The sequence below is a fragment of the Lissotriton vulgaris genome, chromosome 4_1, assembly GCF_964263255.1.
Source record: "Lissotriton vulgaris chromosome 4_1, aLisVul1.2, whole genome shotgun sequence".
Lineage (NCBI taxonomy): Eukaryota > Metazoa > Chordata > Amphibia > Caudata > Salamandridae > Lissotriton > Lissotriton vulgaris.
In genome coordinates this window covers 1666975161-1666994376 of record NC_141691.1, presented here as the reverse complement: position 1 = coordinate 1666994376, position 19216 = coordinate 1666975161, and positions in this window count along the sequence as shown.

The following is a 19216-nucleotide window of genomic DNA, read 5'->3' as shown; positions in this document are numbered from 1 at the left end:
GCGTGCCTTGCAGTTACAATGGCTGTGAGAGGCAGCTGTTGTCCTTGCTGCTCGGCGGTGGCGTTTGGCTTTGGCAGCCCGGCTCAGTCTGGCTGGAGCACTGTGCTGGGTGGCAGCCCGTGGGGGCACGGAGGCCGATGCAGACGACGTTGTTGTTGTGGTCGACTGCACACTTTCGTCGTCCTCCAGGGCCACCAGCCGCCGATATTCTGCAACAGTGGCAGCGATCCTCCATTGCCGGGCCGCTCTAGCCAGCTCCTTCCTCCTTGTTTGTTTGGAAGGAGCATCTATATGAAGAAAGAAAGACATAGTCTGTAACCAATGCTCTTTAAGATTAACTCAATCATTCAGCAGAAATTTGTGTTGCAGTACAACTAGCAACTTGCAAGCGCATTACATAACTATTGAGGCCAGTATCTATCTAACCTCCCACTTCTTCATCCTTGCTCTAACATTAGTGGGAGTTTAAGGAACAAATTCTACGAGCACTATGGACCTCCATTGGAGTCGACTATGAAAGTACACCAGTCTTATTCTTCTTCTTGTCTCTTGTTTAGGAAAATTGGTACGTTATCTTCTGCAAGCCGGCATAATGCCAGCGCAGTGAACTTGCACCCGAGAAAAAGAGACGCACGCCATGATGAGTGGCCTAGACTTGCGTTACTGTACCGGTCCAGTACATGCAGGTGGTGAAGCTCTTACTTTTCTATTACGGGTGACACTGAGAATACTCTGTTACAAGGGCTACTGCTTAATTAATTTAACTTTCACCCTACAGTGCAAATGAGTACTAGAAATGGAAAAATGAAGAAGATAAATAATCTGATTATCTATCACTTCACATGGGTTGTTTTTGCTTACATATGGGATGACTTTAGATGCTTTGCTTTTTATTGAGTGACCAGTGATACATCCACACATGAATGACTGAGTACTACTAAACTTATTAAGAGAGGTAGGGAGTGGCCACCTTAATAACCGGATCTATGCTGTGCTTGCAATACAAACTACTGCTACTATTGATGGTAGTATTTGGACAAAATTACAACTTCTTTTCCTTGCCTTTCCTACACTGAAACGGACGTGCGGGTGCTGTGTTACATGCTCTTCAAAGTTACACTTAGTTCATCCACTGACCGTCTACTCTCTCTAGATCATGGGTACTAACAAACTTTCTCTCAGGGGCTAAATTTACAGTGTAGTTTGTGGCCGAGGGCCACACTGGTGGGGGCGGAGTCAGAGGGGGCGGGGCTAAAGCAAAATGAAAACTTGTGACCATGAGGTTGCACACAGGTCCCTGCAGCAGATGGCTTCATCCACTGAGCCACCAGACCCAGCATTTACATACATCTCTCTCCCTCCTGCTCTCCCTCCTGCCCTCCCTCTCCATCTCTCTCTCCCTCCTGCCCTCCCTCTCCCTCCCCCTCTGTCATCTCACTGTGTGTGTGTCTGTCTGTGTCAGCCTTCAGCCCGGGCTGAGACAGCTTCCACAACGCACACACACAGACAGCCACAACAAAGTACTTAACAGGTCTTTAAAAGACCATTAACATATTATTGAGGCTTTGTTTGTTGTAGCGCCCCTGCATCTCCACCCTGACAATCACTGCTTGCCCGGCCCCACAGAGCAGAGGCTTTGTTCTATTTCACCTCTTTGTGGCCCTGCATCTCCACTCTGCTCTGTGGGGGCCGGGGGAGCAGTGATTGACAGAGTGGAGATGCAGGGGCGCTAACAGGTGAAATACAACAAAGCCTCCGCTCTGTGGGGGCCAGGGGAGCAGTGATTGTCTGCAAGGTCTGCGCACCGCCAAGGTAGGCTTGCCGGGCCACCACCGGCCCGCGGGCCATACTATGAGTACCCCTGCTCTAGATACACATTTGCTATCTAAGAGTCAGATAGTAGCATGATCCAGGTATATTATGGACACACACAGTTTCTGTGTCACCCACCCAGGCTGTTGTCCTTCCACCAATCATTGCTTCATCATTCACCCAGCAATGCATCTCATATTCTTTCCTTCCCAGCCACGTCTTCAATCTCAATAAGTAAGGAATATAAAAGTGCTTACCTCTGCCTGCCACCACCACCGTCTGAACTCTCACAGCCGGCACTGGAACCGCCGCCTCCTCCCCTGAGGAATTGCCCTCCGCCTCCGTGTCGAGCACCACCACCTCCGCGTTGGCCCCGCCACCAGATGTTCCACCTACAAAGTACATTTAAGAATGTTAGAATAAACCACTCACTAGTATTTGGTCTAGGAATGAAGACATGTGAAAACAATGTAATTTGTGACTGTGTACTCTAAAGTAAAAAAAAAATTTCCCTTTTTCCAGGGAAGGGTGTTGTCTTGCTGCACTTTTTGGCACAACTGATGAAGGCTGGCTTTTTAACACGCACCATTTTTCTCCACACAGACAGAAGATGGACTTCTAACAACAAGATCAAGTTGAAACAAGGTGAGAGCTCGGCTCGACCACAAGAAATGTCTTCAATTAATCGTCAGCACTAACCACTTTTCCATTCTCAGTTAAACGTTTAGTTTTTTTATTATGACTTCATTTTAATAAATGTGTTTACTTTTAATAAAGCTTTTAAACTTAAATAGACTCTGTGTTTTTTGGTCCAGACTAGAGTGACTGAGCGAAAGGTTTTGCAATTTTTGCAAGCATGAGTCCGTGCCTCTGACACTTCTTGACTCTGACTCCGTACTCTTGAGCTACGTTGGATAATCATCATTGGGGATCAATCATCGATGAATTCAGGAGGTAAATGACTGTGCCACACTATGTAGTCAGTCAGTAAGGACATTGGGGGTTCAAAGTCTGTTATCACAGAGGTATGTGGAAACTCTAACAGCGCCTATTATAATTGATAAGCAATGCACTATTTATTGTCCATAGTTGTTTCTGCAGAAGAATTGTCGCCTCAACAGTAGTGGTATGGATTGTCCTCCTATCCAAACCAAAAGGTAGTATCTTATTCTTTCTTGGTGGTCATTCACATTTTATAGTTGGGAATTTTCAAAGCAGATAGAACACTTCAAAAGACATTATGGACAATCCCAGAGGACTGCACTGCACTAAGTTGATAGAGCTATTGCTGACTAGAATGGGAGTTTCGCCAACCGTGCAATCTTAGTTAGCTACACAGACAGACTAATAAGAATAATCTAGTAATACCACAGGGAGTCATAGTAGAGGCAGGATAAGAATTTAGATACAGTCTACAAGAAGATCAAAGACGATTTTGAAAAAATCAAATGAGGAACGCTAGGAAAAATAGGTACTAGTCTAAAATGAAAACTTACTGGGGCCAGCAAAGGAGCCCTCGCCTGCCCGATCCTGGCCCTGTTCAACAGCATCCGCTGCCTGCTGCTCCTGTGTCCCCTCGCCCCTGGGGGGAGCTGACGTACAACATGAAAGAAAGAACAGAAAACATGGATGATTGTTGCTTGTCAATGTCAACCAAATCAAACATTTCAAAACAACAATAACAAAATATTTCCGCGAAATTATATTGATTAGGGTTAGTTTTCATTGATTTGCGGACCTGCGACTTCGAAAGTCACATAACTCACTAAACAAAGTACTGAAAGGTTCACCTAGGACTGGCAGGCAGCAGTCCGCAGGCAAGACGCAAAGTGACAGACAAACTCCATTGTGATTTCAGTCAGATCAGTGACAACACTAACAGTTGCCTGCTACATAACCAGTCATTTAAATAGTCAAACTATCAATCCACCGCCACTATTTTTCTTATTGTCAGAGGTACAAAGGAAGGGGCAGATTTAAGCCACTTGCGGCTCTTTTGCTCCGTTCTTGCGTGACTTTTGTGACACAGCAGCTAAACAAAAGAGGCGCCATGGTGCGGCGTATAATATTATAACAACGTGACGCATTTGGGAGATGCATCCCGTTATAAAGCCCTGCGCCATCAGGGGGCGTTCCGGCGCAAGGGAGGGCATTCCTGCGCTGGAACACATCCTAAAAGTGGCTGAGGGAAATCTACAAAATTTCAATCAGTCACCTTTAGGACAATGATGCGTCACACAAACCCTGCACCTGCTTGAAGCAGACGTACGGCTTGACCCAGCATTGGGGAGATAGGGTAACCCAGAGCATTGCTGGAGCTGCGCCATCGTTGCGACGCAACTCCAGCAGTAAAGCTTCAGTGACGTTTTGGGCCCATGGTGCGCCGCATTGCAAATACGGCGCACCATGTTTGGTGGTGGTAGCGGGCCGCACAATTACTGGCGCATCCCTGCTACTTTGCAGGGATGCGACGGTATTTGCAATTCCGCCCCTTAGGGGCATACTTACTTACGCGTTCTGGCGCATCTCCAGAGATGCGCCAGATCAAATGCGTCACGCAAAACTACCCTCGCGACACGGCAGATGCGCCTCATTTACAATGCGGCGCACCTGGCGCAAGGGTAGGCACTTGCGTGACGCATCTCGTCACGTAAGAGCGGCGCATCGCTGGAGTCACGTCGCCAACGCAATGCAACTCCAGTAATGCTCAGGGCCACCCAATACTTAACATGCTGTGTCAGTCCTTACGCCTGCTTCAAGCAGGCATAAGGAATTGAATTGACGTAGCAGCGTCGCAGAAGTGCCTGCGTTAAATCTTGTAGATTTCACGCAGGCACTTTTGCGAGGCGCACAGCCGCAGGACCGCCCACCCTGCATACTAGGAACGCACCCATTGTGGCGCAGGCCCATGCCTTTATAACGTGACGCATCTCCCTAGATGCGTCACGCTGTGAATGACTCGCAGGGATGCGCCACGTTTACGCCGCTGTTGCATCACGCAAGGCAATGTAAACGTGGCGCAAGGGGCTTGTAAATGTAATCTGACCCCTAGTGTCTAGCATTACGCAGTTCTGTAAAGTACACTCATACATAATTGTTACTCAGGCCAATGAGACCACAAAATAGAAAACAAATAAGCATAGTAGCAACGCCACTGAGAAGGAGAGCAGTGCACCTGAAATGCACAGAAGATTTTGAAATATAATTTAACTACAATGTAATCGTCAGCAGCATTATTGGCTTGCTCCATGTAAAAAAGAAATATTTGCAATACAACAACACAGAGCAGGAGAAAACATAGTAGTGAGTGATGAAATAGCTACTACTACTCACCAAGCCCGGGGATCTCCAAGCCGAGCTGGTCCAGCAGGTCGCGCACCCTGTCCAGGACGTCCGTCCAGCGGTGGGTGACCTGGCTGTAGTTGCTCAGGACCCCGGAGAGTTGGGACATGGCCCAGCACACCTTCTGCCACCAATTCCGGTGCTCCCGTATGTTGTAGCCGGCCGCGATCCTGCAGCCTCCCGCGATGGTCCTGGGCAAGCGGCGCTGGACGAAGTAGACCAGCGCGCCCACTTCCTCCGGGCTGATGCTCCCCCCTCAATCGCCCGCATGCTGTCCTGGCACGGGGTCCAGGACTCCTCCTCCCTGCCACCGCTGCGTCCCTCAAGTGCCTGGGCAGCTTCACGGCGCCTGGCTTCACCATGGTCTGGGCAGGTAAGGTAGGAAGTAGAAAATTAAGAAGGAATAGGATAGGGAAGAAGAAAAGAAAAGAGTTTAAAAAGTAGTTTAAAAGTAAACAAAAATAGCAGAAAAGACAAAAATATACAGCTAGGAAAAGATAGGGATAGATAAGAAGCAAAATCATTCGAAAAAAAACTGAAAACAAGCAAAGGATGGCAAAGATAGAGAGAGGATAAACACCATGCCCAGACACAGGAAATGAATGAAAAACAAGATGGCCGCCCGTTCACGAGCGCAAAAGTAAGTTCGCACGCAATTTTCCTCGCGATCTCGTGCGAACTTGTACTCGCAATGCGCTTAGCTCGCGAGATTATACATAGCGGGCGGAAACGGAAATACGTCACGCAAACAAAATGGCCGCGCCCGTACTCGACCTTGGGGTAAATTCGCGTGTTGCGCTGCAAGCGGCTCGCGAATACTGCAAAAAAACTAGCGAAATAACACGCTGCAAAAAAATATAAAGCTTATTTGCACGAATTGGCGGCTTCCGCGGTCGGTTTCGCACGACGCCGAGCCTTCGAAATAGCGCAAAATTACCGAAAAACGATTTTTGCAAAAGCAAAACAAATGAGCAGGTGCAAAAGGTCAATCTCATGATTTGTAACGATTCCCTGTTGTGCTTCCTGAGGGGGCCCTCCAGAATTCGGTTGCCTGCTTGCAACAATTGTGTGACCCTGCTATGACCTTAACTGTATGCCACAAAGGTCCTGATTTACAGCTAAGGGAGCAGACAAGCAGGTGCCAGGCTGGAACTTCAAATTCAGTGACATATTAATTAGCCCCTAATTCATTATTGTCAGTTGGGGCAGGGCAGGTGTTGTTAATAAACTAACCCCAAATTAATTCATGTCAGTTGAAGCAGGGCAGGTGTGCTTGCTTTTCCCCCCCATCTTCTACAGTGATGATGAACCAGAGGGTGGCATTGATGTAACAGAGGGTGGTATGGGTCAAAGAGAGGGTGGCAGTGGTGAAACAGTGGGTGCTGGGAGGCTGTGATGATGAACCAGACGTAGAAACAACATAGTCGCGACCGTTGCGAGCCAATAAGTAAGTTCGCGATTGCGAACTACTACCAAATCCTCGCAAACTGGCAGAAACACTTGCGAACACAAAAAAAAACCTGCAAATTCGTGGGAATTCGCAGATTTTGCGGATTGCGAGTTCGCAAATTCGCTAAATTCGCGAACGCCAGATTCGCAAAATTCGCCCATGCTTAGTCAAAACTTCCTGTTTTAAAGTGTTGGCAGCCAATCACAGTAAAGCTCATGCTTGTGGCAGCCAATCACAATCAAGCGCGTGGTCAGGAGGGTGCGTGAGCTCACCGCTGCTCCAGATATCAAAACATTTATATTTTTTTTATTTCTCAGCAACTACTAAACGGATTTACACCATTTAAAAAAAACATGCTTTCAGACACAAGCACTACCTTCTTGCCAAATTTAGTGTAATTCCGTTCAGCAGTTCGAGCTGTAGCCTTGCCTAAAGTTTCCTATGGAGAAAGCATTTTTTCAATTTTATTTTTTAACTTTCTCAGCAACTACTGAACGGATTTACAACATTTAAATAAAAGGTCACTTTCTGGATCAAGCTCTACCTTTTTCCAAAATTGGTGTAATTCAGTTCAGCAGTTCGGGCTTAAGCCTGTAATAAAATTTCCTATGGGAATTAACATGGAGAAAACACTTTTTGGGACCCCCATTTTTTCTCACCCCCCGTATGACGAATCACCCCCAAACTTTCAAGATAGGTGCTAACCTGGATATACTTTTTTGGGGGAGAATTTAACAAAGATTCGTAAATGACGCCAAAGTTATTAGCAAATTAAAAAATTATTTTCCTATGGCACTATGTTCTAAGTATGACTACCTACTGGCGACTGCCAGTAGGTAATATATAAATATAATTAAATATTTCACTTCTATATTTATGTCATCGATATTGTTTTTTTCCATATTTTTGGACTTACCTTTATAAATATAGGATATCTATATTTTTTACATCTATATTTATGACTCAATGTTGTAGTATGGTGATGTTTTTGGTGTTGATTTTTTGTCGGTGAACCCTATGGAAAATGTGATTGCCCTTTCCTGCCTAGGGGCCAATGCCATTGAAACATCCACGTCCCTGTTTTACAATGATCTCATCAATTGCAGTGCCCCATTTGATGGAACACCCTCTGACCCAAACTTACCAAGTAGGGATTACAAAGGCAAATTCTGGCTGTGTCTGGACCAAGATTACTCAAAACCATGCCACAGCAAAAATATTTACAAACATAGGGGCCCATTATGATGTCGAGCGGATCGCCACTGTACGAACGGTGGTGGCGATCCACGCAACATCTTTCCCCGTCTGCATGCCATTTACCCCCCCACCATATTACAATGGCGGGGGTACAGTGGCGGACGGGAAGAATCTCTGCCGCTTTTCCACCGGTCAGATTGCTGGCCAGGCAGAAAATACACAAAATAGGGTGGCAGTGCCTTGCAGGCGCCACCATCCAAATTATGATACATGCAGTGCGCATGCCTTTCCACAGGGGAGAGTTTGCCATGGTAAGGCAAGCAGTCTTTGGGGGCTCGATGTGGGCTCCCCAGGGTGTTGAGGGTGTGGCGGGTGCACATGGCGGATACCCATGGTACCCCGTTCATTGGCATGCCCAAGGTGGCAGGCACCACGCAGTGCCTGTCACGTTGTGCATGTCAATACACAACATGCATCTTTTACATTGCAGCATGTGCTGCATACAGCACCGCCTGCAGCATTGTAAAAGATGCAGGATGCGACCGCCAGGGTGGAGGTCGCATCCTAGTTGGCACCAACGCACTGCCACACCTCTGGCGGTCGGTTTCGTTTTCCGTTACGGTGCCTCCATCGTAATGAGGCCCACAGTTCTGAAGCAGGGATGTGTCATTGCTCACATTGTTCAATTTACACACAGCAGACTTAGGCACTGAGCTACTGAAAGGAAATATCTTCCTACCTAAATTAGGCCACATCAAATTCCCCGTTAACAGTATGCGGTGCTAATATTGACAAAATTGTGCAAATCAATCTGAAACCTCTGTTACAAAAGACTAAAACAGATTTTAACAGAATGAATGGTCTGTACCTTACATTGCTAGGGAGATGTAATGTTGTTAAGATGCTATTCCTGCCCAAATTGTAGCACTTTATTAGAGCCATTCCAGTCGAGATAAATATAGTCTTGTTCTCTGCTTTCAATCAAATAATCTCGAAATGTTTGCGGGCCGGGAAGCAACCTCGTAGAATACTTAGATATATGACTTTACCCAGAAATTGGGGGGGTGGTCTGTTCTGAATCTCCAGGTCTACTATTGGGCAGCAGCTTTAAAACAGATGGTGGAATTATTAGGCAATGAAATGATAGCAACAGAGGGAACACCCATCACTTCTATCTATAGGCTAGTACTAGGGGTGGATGCCAATGGCTGTCTCATGCGTCATATAGATTTTGCGTCCTTCAAAAGTATAAAATTTAAAATTTTGCTGGGAGCCTTTAAGGTCTGAACGGCAGTGAGGAAGAAACTTGAAATAAGCTGGATACACAGATATTCTCCCTTGGTTGATAATGATCTCCTGCCTGGATTTTTTCAAGATGGATACATGAAAATTTGGATGGATTGGCGGATAGGGGCATAAGGTTTATTGGTGATCTTATGGAGGACTATAAAATACTCTCCTTTGAAACAATTAAGAGGAATTTTGGGATAGGAAACAACCATTTCTTGAAATATTTACAAGTGAGGGACTATTCATCTAGGAAGGCAATTAGCTGTCTTAGAGTTCCCCTACTGGATGTGGCATTAGGGGCTCCATCACCAATATCCAACTTTTGTAAATTACTTAATGATATAATGGGGGGTGACCTTATGTAACACACTAATTGCTGGCAGGATTTGTTGCAAGCAGGGGTAGAGGGATGCGAGGATTCTTTATTGTTAACTCAGACTGCATTCTCCTTGGCAAATCTTTAAAACCTGACTTAACTTGTACATTACCCGAGCACAGATCTTTAAATGGGGAGGCCCTACTGGTATTCACTGTTCTCGCTGAGGATGTCTTGCCGTCGACAGCGTACATATGTTCTTAACTTGCCCCTGATTAACATCTTTGGTTACTGAGGTGGGCAATTATATTAAGCTTATGCTGAGGTTTGAGGTGGAACTCTCACCGCAAGAAATTGTGTTGGGGGTAAGCAACCAAACCAAGCTCTGCTTTCTGGAGCTATGACAGTGTTCAGGCTATGCCTGGCTAGACAGAGAACCTCCTTCAGTACACTGTTGGCTGGGGAAATTGTTAGCTACTTATCATTGGGAAATAGCAGTTTATAAACTAAGAGGTTTAAAAGCCAAAAGAAGAGGGTGTGAAATTTGGCTGCCAATAACTAATTCGATCGATGAGGTTTGATTTGATTTAATTTTTTTGCATTAAGATAATAAAGAGAGACTAAAATAAGATGTTATTACGCACCAAACACCCAGGTTTAGGGCACATTAGGTTTAATTTGAAATTGAGTTTCCTTTGGTTCCGAAGGGAGGGGGATAGGACATGGGGTGGGTGGGTTTAGAAGTAAGGGAGGGTGCAAAAATAAATATGTGACATCTTGTACACGGATCACTGAAATAATATCTACTGCCAAAATATCGAGTTCCCATAATATCGATGCCAAAATATCGAGGGACATAATATCGACTTTCTATCTTCACTAAGGTAAGTACAAAAATATCGAGTTTAAAATATCGAGTGTTAAAAATATAGACTGTCAAAATATCGTTTTTTTATCTCTTTAAAATAAGTTAAAACTATTATAATATTAAATATATTTAATATAAACATTGTTAAAATTATTAAATAAATGTAACATTATTACATAATTAATGTAACTTTAAAAATTAATAATATTAATACATATATATATTTAAATACATGTTATTAATAAAACATATAGAATATATTTACCATAGCATAGCAAAAGGTTTAAATTTAATGTAACCACTCCAGTGGGTGCTACATTAAAGAGATCGTTGGATAGCGTAGGGGTAAAAATTACTATTCCCACTTCAGTGGGTACAAGAGTAGGGAAAGCGTTGGATAGCGTAGGGGTAAAATTTACTATTCCCACTCCAGTGGGTGCAACAGTAGGGAAAGCGTTGGATAGCGTAGGGGTAAAAATTACTATTCCCACTCCAGTGGGTGCAACAGTAGGGAAAGCGTTGGATATCGTAGGGGTAAAAATTACTATTCCCACTCCAGTGGGTGCAACAGTAGGGAAAGCGTTGGATAGCGTAGGGGTAAAAATTACTATTCCCACTCCAAAGAGTGCAACAGTAGGGAAAGCGCTGGATAGCGTAGGGGTAAAAATTACTATTCCCACTCCAGTGGGTGCTACAGTAGGGAAAGCGTTGGATAGCGTAGGGGTAAAAATCACTATTTCCACACCGGTGGGTGCTACAATATGGAAAGCGTTGGATAGCGTAGGGGTGAAAATTACTATTCCCAATTAATTATTTTAAATTAATTACCAATTATATTTTAATTATTTACCAATTAATAATTAATTTAAAAATATAAATATTTACATAATTATTTATTTAAAATTAAATAACTTCCCACCCTATTCCCCTATAAACACATAACCCGCTACAGAAAATAATTTACAAAATTGTAATTATTTATCAATTATTTATTTTTAATTAATTACCAATTATATTTTAATTAATTACCAATTATTATTTAATTAACAATTAGATTACATTTACATAATTAATTAATTATAATTAAATTACTTCCCACCCTATTCCCCTGTAAACACACAAACCGTTACAGAAAATCAATTACTAAAAATTAATTATTTATCAATTATTCATTTTAAATTAATTAACAATTATATTTTAATGAATTACCAATTATTATTTAATTAACAATTAGATTAAATTTACATAATTAATTATTTATAATTAAATTACTTCCCACCCTATTCCCCTATAAACCCACAACCCGCTACAGATTTATATTACACAAATATTATTAAATATTAATAACTTACCTTATTTTCGATATTTTTGTTGTCTATATTTTATCTAGTCTATATTATGTCTAGTCTATATTTTTTAATCAATATTTTGGCTATTCTAGTCGATATTACTCGATATTTTTGTTGTCTATATTTTGTCTAGTCTATATTTTGTCAAGTCTATAGTTTTTTACTCGATATTTTGTCCAATCGATATTTTGGAATCGATATTATGTCTGTTTACCCTTGTACACATGTATGGAAATGTATATTTAATGTTATTTATTGCAAATATAATGTAAGTGTTTAATGTCTAAAATAAAGAATTATAAAAAATTTGAAAAACAGTATGCGGATGACCTGGTACTGTTGGATCGAACATGAATAGGTATGAAGAGTGATGAAGAGGGCCCTGGTCATTCACCAATGATACAATTCAAAGAACGCATTACATGCAAATGCTGCACAAACAAAGTCCTGTTCTATGGCCAAAGAGCCAAGAAACATTAGCTGGAATGGGAGTTGAGCCCCTTAAAGATAGGCACAACCTGCAAATATAACTAAGTCAGCGGTTGGTTGTCAGATACCATAAAATCCTTGTTGCTTGCCAAGGCACTGGTAGCGAAAGCAGCCAAAACCATGTATGCATTATTCAAATTATATCACAACTTACAAAGTCAATCGGTGGAGGGGATACGAAGAATTAAACGGGTGAAACTATTGCCCACTATAAGCTGTGGACACCTCACTCTTCCTGGTATGCTTCCTGAGCCATTAGAGCACTTTCACACTGCTGGATACATGAAAATATTCAACATCCCCAAAACAACCCGGCGTACATTGATCCGCCTTGAGTTTGGCCTAGTGAAAAAGGGTGTTGATTGCAAAAAGACTTTAATCAAATATCGCCATCACGTGGCCAGGGCGGATTCAGACTCAACGAAAGATGCCTTCGGTGTGATATTTCAGGATAAAAAGATCAGGTGGTCAAGGTACTTTGGGAACTTTAGAGGTTCACTGAACTTGGCGTCTGCGTGTTTAACTGAGGTACTAGTAACAACACAGCATTTAAAGAGGACTCTAAAAGAGCAGGGCATGCGCATATCAAGGAAATAGATCATTAATGGATTCAGAAACGTTCCAGGAGCAGTAGGGCTTGATACATCACATGAAGCCACCTGGTGACAGCCATATCTGAAAGCAGCCTTGGGAAGACAAGCTCTAAAGAACATTCTGCTGACCAAGCTCCTAACACCACCCATATTTGAAATATAGGTCCTACTGGAAGAACATTCCCTTAGTTCATGGGCAGTACAGGCTGTGCCAATACTCCTTGGAACTGGCAGTGCACAAGCCAAAAGAGGAGACACTTCTCACTTCAGAATACATTATCAAACAAGAAGATAAACCCAAAACTAAACCTCAATATAAAAAGAAAAAGGTAGCTGGCCTTAAAATAAGACATTCCCAGTCTACTGAGGACTCTGCTTCTGAACAGGGAAGGATCCTGACGATGCTACAAAGCACAGCAGAAGTAACAATAGCTCACCAGAACATAATGGAATTTCTGGTGACAGCAGTGTTGAATGAACATATCTCGGTGGAGACACGGGATACAAGGGTCAGTGTCCCATATCATTTATACAAAATGACGCCCCAAATGGAGGGGGACATACTCAGGAAAGTGAAAGGTCTCTTTTGGGAGAACCTGACATATGAATACAACATCCTTTTGGCTGAAAAAGATTGGCTGCCTGAGTTAGTAATGGAGTGCCCTAAGGAGTGGTCATTATCGCTAGCTCCTGCACTCTATGACAATCATGTAGGGTGAGCTGCTGAATCACCTCACCATGAAATCCCATTAATATCTACTCCTAGTCCACAGAGGCTGTACCCAATAAAACATGACACAAGGAAATAAGTAACCCTGGGCGAAGAACTACGCTCCGTTCGCGGAGTTTGCGGAGTTTCGGCAACTCCGCGCTCCGCGGAGAACGCGAAGTTGTCGAATACTCCGCAAACTGCTGCGTAGCGTAGTTCTCGCACGCTCAATAGCATTTTCGCGTGCGCGAGGATGCTTGTCGGTAAGATCGAGTTGCCGAACACGCAGAAACTGCAATCTGGCACAGAATAACTCGCGAACACGTTAGTAGTGACCGGAAATAAGGGGACGCGAGCGGGCGGGACAAACCTCATGGGTAACTTCGCGCGCTACACATCCCGAGCATGCAGGCAATCAATCATTCAATCAATCAGGATATTTGTATAGCGCGCTACTCACCCAGAGGGTCTCAAGGCGCTTGGGGGAGGGGGGTCCGCTACTGCTCGAACAGCCATGTCTTGAGTTGCTTCCTGAAGCAGAGGTGGTCTTGGGTCAGGCGGAGGTGGATGGGGAGGGAGTTCCAAGTCTTGGCTGCCAGGTAGGAGAAGGATCTTCCTCCCATGGTGGATCTTCGGATGCGTGGCACGGCGGCGAGGGCGAGCCTGGTCGATCGTAGCTGGCGGGTGGGAGTGTAGAAGGTCAGGCGGTTGTTGAGGTACCTGGGGCCCAGGTCGTGGAGGGCCTTGTGTGCGTGGGTGAGGAGTTGGAACGTGATTCTCTTGCTGACGGGGAGCCAGTGAAGGTCTCTCAGGTGTCCGGAGATGTGGCTGTGTCGGGGGATGTCCAAGATGAGTCGTGCGGAGGCGTTCTGGATGTGTTAGAGTCTTTTCTGGAGTTTGGCTGTGGTTCCGGTATAGAGGGTGTTTCCGTAGTCCAGTCGGCTGGTGACGAGTGCCTGTGTGACCGTCTTCCTGGTTTCGGTGGCGAGCCATTGGAAGATCTTTCGGAGCATGCGTAGGATGTTGAAGCATGATGATGAGACGGCGTTGACTTGTCTGGTCATCGAGAGGGAGGAGTCCAGGATGAAGCCCAGGTTGCGTGCGTGGTCCGTTGGTTTGGGTGCGCTGCCCAGGGCAGGGGGCCACCAGGAGTCGTCCCAGGCGGAGGGTGATGATCCAAGGATGAGGACTTCCATCTTGTCTGAGTTCAGTTTCAGGCGGCTGTTCCTCATCCACTCGACTACGTCTTTTATCCCTTCGTGTAGGTTGGTTCTGGCGGTTCCTGGGTCGTTAGTGAGGGAGAGGATCAGCTGGGTGTCATCGGCGTAGGAGAAGATGTTGAGGTTGTGTTGGCGTACGATGGCTGCGAGGGGGCTCATGTAGACGTTGAAGAGGGTGGGGCTGAGTGATGATCCTTGTGGTACGCCGCATATGACTTCGGTGGCCTTGGATCTGTACGGGGGAGGCAGACTCTCTGGGTTCTTCCAGTGAGGAACGAGATGATCCACTCCAGTGCTTTCTCTTGGATTCCGATGTTGCTGAGGCGCTGCACTAGGGTGCGGTGGCAGACCCTATTGAATGCTGCGGAGAGGTCCAGGAGGATGAGGGCCGCTGTTTCCCAGTTGTCAAGCAGGGCTCGGATGTCGTCAGTGGCTGCGATGAGGGCGGTCTCGGTGCTGTGGTTGGCTCGGAAGCCGGACTGCGAGTGGTCGAGGCTGCTTGGGCGAGCGCAATTGGTGATCCACTGTGTGAGGTTGTTGGCTGCTTGGTTGGGGTCCGTTGAGCTGGCGGGAGGGTTCTGGCTCAGTGAAGTGTGTAGTGTTGCTGACAGTGGGGTGTACCACTGCAGCACACGCCCCCTCCCACTGCTCCTGCCTGGTTTGCCCCTCAGGCGTAAAGGGGCTTTGGTATAGCCCAGACGTGAGCGTGGACACGCAAGTTGATGAATAAAAGGCCCAGGGCTCTGGGCGTGGTGAAGTTAGTTACACGCCACCAAAGGTATCACATGTGTCCGGTGTCCCTCCTTTCTAGGCCCAGACTGGAACACTACAAAGTGGTGAGCTGGTCAGTGGTGATCTTGTTCCAGTTCCTGCGGGGAACCTGTTGCGGGTGGTGGTGAGTTGTGGTCTTTCTGAAGCTGAAGTGGACGCAGCTGTGGTCTGTCCAGTGGAGTCCGGTGGAGTGGCTGAAGGAGATGTACTTGCTGGAGGAGAAGACTGGGTCAAGCGTGTGTCCGGCGTAGTGGGTGGGGGTGTTCACCAGTTGCATGAGTCCGAGGTTGGCGAGGTTGTCCAGCAGGGCGGTGGTGATGTTGTCGTTGTTGTTCTCCAGGTGGAAGTTGAGGTCCCCTAGGAGGATGTAGTCAGCGGAGGCGAGGGCGTGCGGGCTGATGAAGTCTGCGATGTCTTCGCTGAATTGTGTGCGAGGTCCTAGGGGTCTGTAGATGAGGGTGCCTCTGAGTGTGGTCTTGGGGTCGGTGTGTATCTGGAAGTGAAGATGTTAAGCGGCTGTGAGGGTGTAGTCTGAGTTGGTCGTGATGCGGATGGTGTTCTTGTGGACGATGGCGATGCCTCCTCCTGTCTCGTTGGCGCGGTCTCTCCGGGTGATCTTGTATCCATCCAGGATGGCGACGGCGATGTCGGGCGCTGAGGAGGCGTTCATCCATGTTTCCGTGAGTAAGGCGACGTCTGGAGATGTGGTGTCAAGCAGGTTCCAGAGTTCCACGGCGCTCCCGAAGACGAAAAATGGCTCGCGAACGGGTCAAGCAAGCTACTACGCATGCTCGCGGAGCTATGCGTAGTTCGCGGAGTGCAAGTGCATCTTCGCGTAGCTCCGCGGAGTGCGGCTACGCGAACTACGCCCAGGCTTAGAAATAAGTCAGGGAGATCTTCACTCAACATGAGTGCCAAGGTGTGATTGAAAACTGCACCTCTTCCATGAATAATCCTTTGTTTTCCCATAATGAAACCCAACAATTCATACCATCTAGTTTTAGACTACAGGCATTTGAACACATGCACATGAAGATTTGCAGTACAAAAAGCACACAGTGGCACATGAACCACTTGGTTGCGGTGGCTATTCTGCTGCAGCGCTAAGGGGGCCGCGGGGCCGCGCGGCGGTCCCATGCTCGTGACGGAACCACTCCGTCACGGCCCACGGGTGAGCTGTGCTTCTGACGGAACGCTTCCGTCACAGCCCCACCTGCTCTTCACAAAGTCAGCTCAGGCGCGGAATTCACGCCGTGCAGGTGCAGTGAGCGGGCGGTGATGGAACCGTTCCATCACCAGCACAGCCCATCCGAGGCTCGTGACGGAACGGTTCCGTCACGAGCATGGGAGGGGTTAATGTATAACATTGTGCGGAAAAACCACTAGATATCTTGCATGGTTTCTTCTGCCAAAATATAACGCCTGGAAGATGATATTTGATAGCATTCTCGGCCCTCAGCTCTCAACACCAAATCTGTGGACTGTCCCAAAGGTATAAGAATAGCCCCAGGTTGTTATTGTCCTGTGTACATGATATTTATCTGAGGTACGATAAATTATTGGAACACTTGAATAGGGTGAATAACATAATTCTGGGGTTCACCAATTTTGGCAGCAAATGCAACTTTAACAAAACAAAAACTGCCCACCTTAATGTCCTATTTTCGGGATATGAGCTATGAAGTGAAGGGAAAAGCCTGGCAGCTAGTTTTTTAGAAAAATGTGTGCTGCTCCAACTTCCAAAGACTGATAGGTTTGCATTCCATTCTAAGATTCCTAAATGTTGGCAGAACATGAATTTTGCACTACGATAAAAGGCTTCAACCTTTCTACGATCTAATCAGACCTGATTTTTCAGTCCAACAATGGGCACAGGAGCACACAGAAATTCTCAGTTCCGCACAAGCTGAGATGATAGCTTCCAAACACTTCCAAACATGTAAATATCACTAAATTGGTGATCTGTGTAGTTGTGAGTCAATCAGGGTGCACTTGTATCACTTTCAATGAAGGCAAAACAGTACCCGCAGCATACAAGTCACAATTGCACACAAATGCTGAAATGCGTTTTGAATCCACGGAAAAGATACTGACAGCAGTACAAACTGCTGTAGTTCGAGAAAAAGCATGAGCACAGGCGAAACACATAATTGTCGTGCCTCCAGTACCAACCTTAGAGGCTGTGACCAAAGCAAGGGTTCCGAAAGCCAAAGCACTGCGTCCACGATGGATACAAAAGGCTAATTCTCTCACTGCAACAGATGTAGATTACAGATATGATCTTACATTGAAGACATAAGCATTTTTTCGGTACAAACAAGAATGTCCTCTCCTGAATGAAATCCTGCCTCTCGATCGGTATGAATGCATCATTTATACTGACGGGTCTGTCCAGCCTGCCATAGGAAGTATATAGCAATAGAGCGCTGCATGTGCAATTGTGAAGGGGCATATGCAGGACCGCAAGTCCTGTTCTAGATATACACAGACGCAGTCTCTGGATTGCACAACATAGCTGGGAGAACTAACAGCCCTGATACTAGAACTACAAAATATGGATCAGGAATTCCTCACACTCATTGTGTCTTATTTATTTTATTGTGTCCATTCATACAATGAATATCTTCACTATTGGGACTAGAATCGGTTTAGAGATTCCAAGTGTTGCACAATAAAGCAAAAGCTGCTTTGGGAACAGGTGGTAAAGCTGACAAAAATGCTTGCCACAAGTTTGTGTAATTCACACATTGACTCATCAGCATTTCGGTGTGCATGTTGAAGTGAATTCATTGGCTGGAGAAGCTGCTGAGCCGCCAGTGCGATCTGTTACTGTTACTGCAATCACACGTTCCAGCATGATGATAAAAGGGCAACTAATGATAGCTGTAAAGGGTATGAGCAACAGCTCGGCCTTGTCAAAAGGTTTTCCATTTAAGTACAAGTTAGACGTGCAAAACATTCTGTATGCTCAAATTCCAGGAGTGGGAGATAGAGTATTGCCAAACATGGATCGTAGATTAGGATTAAGTCTAGATTCAGACAAGTGTCTGGGTTCAGCACACGTAGGTATCACTGCAACTGTTTCACTACTAAAGCATCGTTATTGGTGGCCAGGTCTTGCTAAACAAACAAAGGGCTTTGTCTCAAGTGCAACATAGTTCAGCAGATGAAAGTTCTACCATAGCACGTCTACCTCAAACACCACCACTGATATCAGGCAGACCCCTTGCATGTGTCTATTTGGACATTACAATCTGATGGGGCTTATCACTACATCTTGGTGGCAGTGGATTCATGCTCTAGATTCCTCTGGGTTTGGCCTCTACGCTCACCAGACGCCCAAACTGTTATAAAGGATTTGCGAGTCTTCATAGGGGCATGCACAACTGGCACATTAAATTCTGACCGTGACCCTGTTGTTTAGCTCACGAGCTTACAAAGAAGCCATGGGAAGTTTGGGTGTAGCATTGCAGTACTCCTCCCCGTATCATCCAGAGGGAAGTTTGATTGTGTAGAGGAAGAACCAGAACTTAAAGCAATCCTTAACAGCTAGAGCATTAGGCTCGGTGGCAGTTGGGTCAATCACCTATATGGGGTCCAGAGGGCACTTAAGAACATGCAAAGAAAATCCCTGGGGGGTTGTACTCCATATGAAGTCCTGTTCAGGATAAGAATATGGACCTCTACTGTGGCAGCACAGTGATGGATGAAAAACTATTTGCCATCAATGAATGTTTGGGTGATTTACAGGAGCTCAATGAATTCCAGGCATTACAAAGGAATGTCCAAGTAAAACGTGTTGCCACTGGA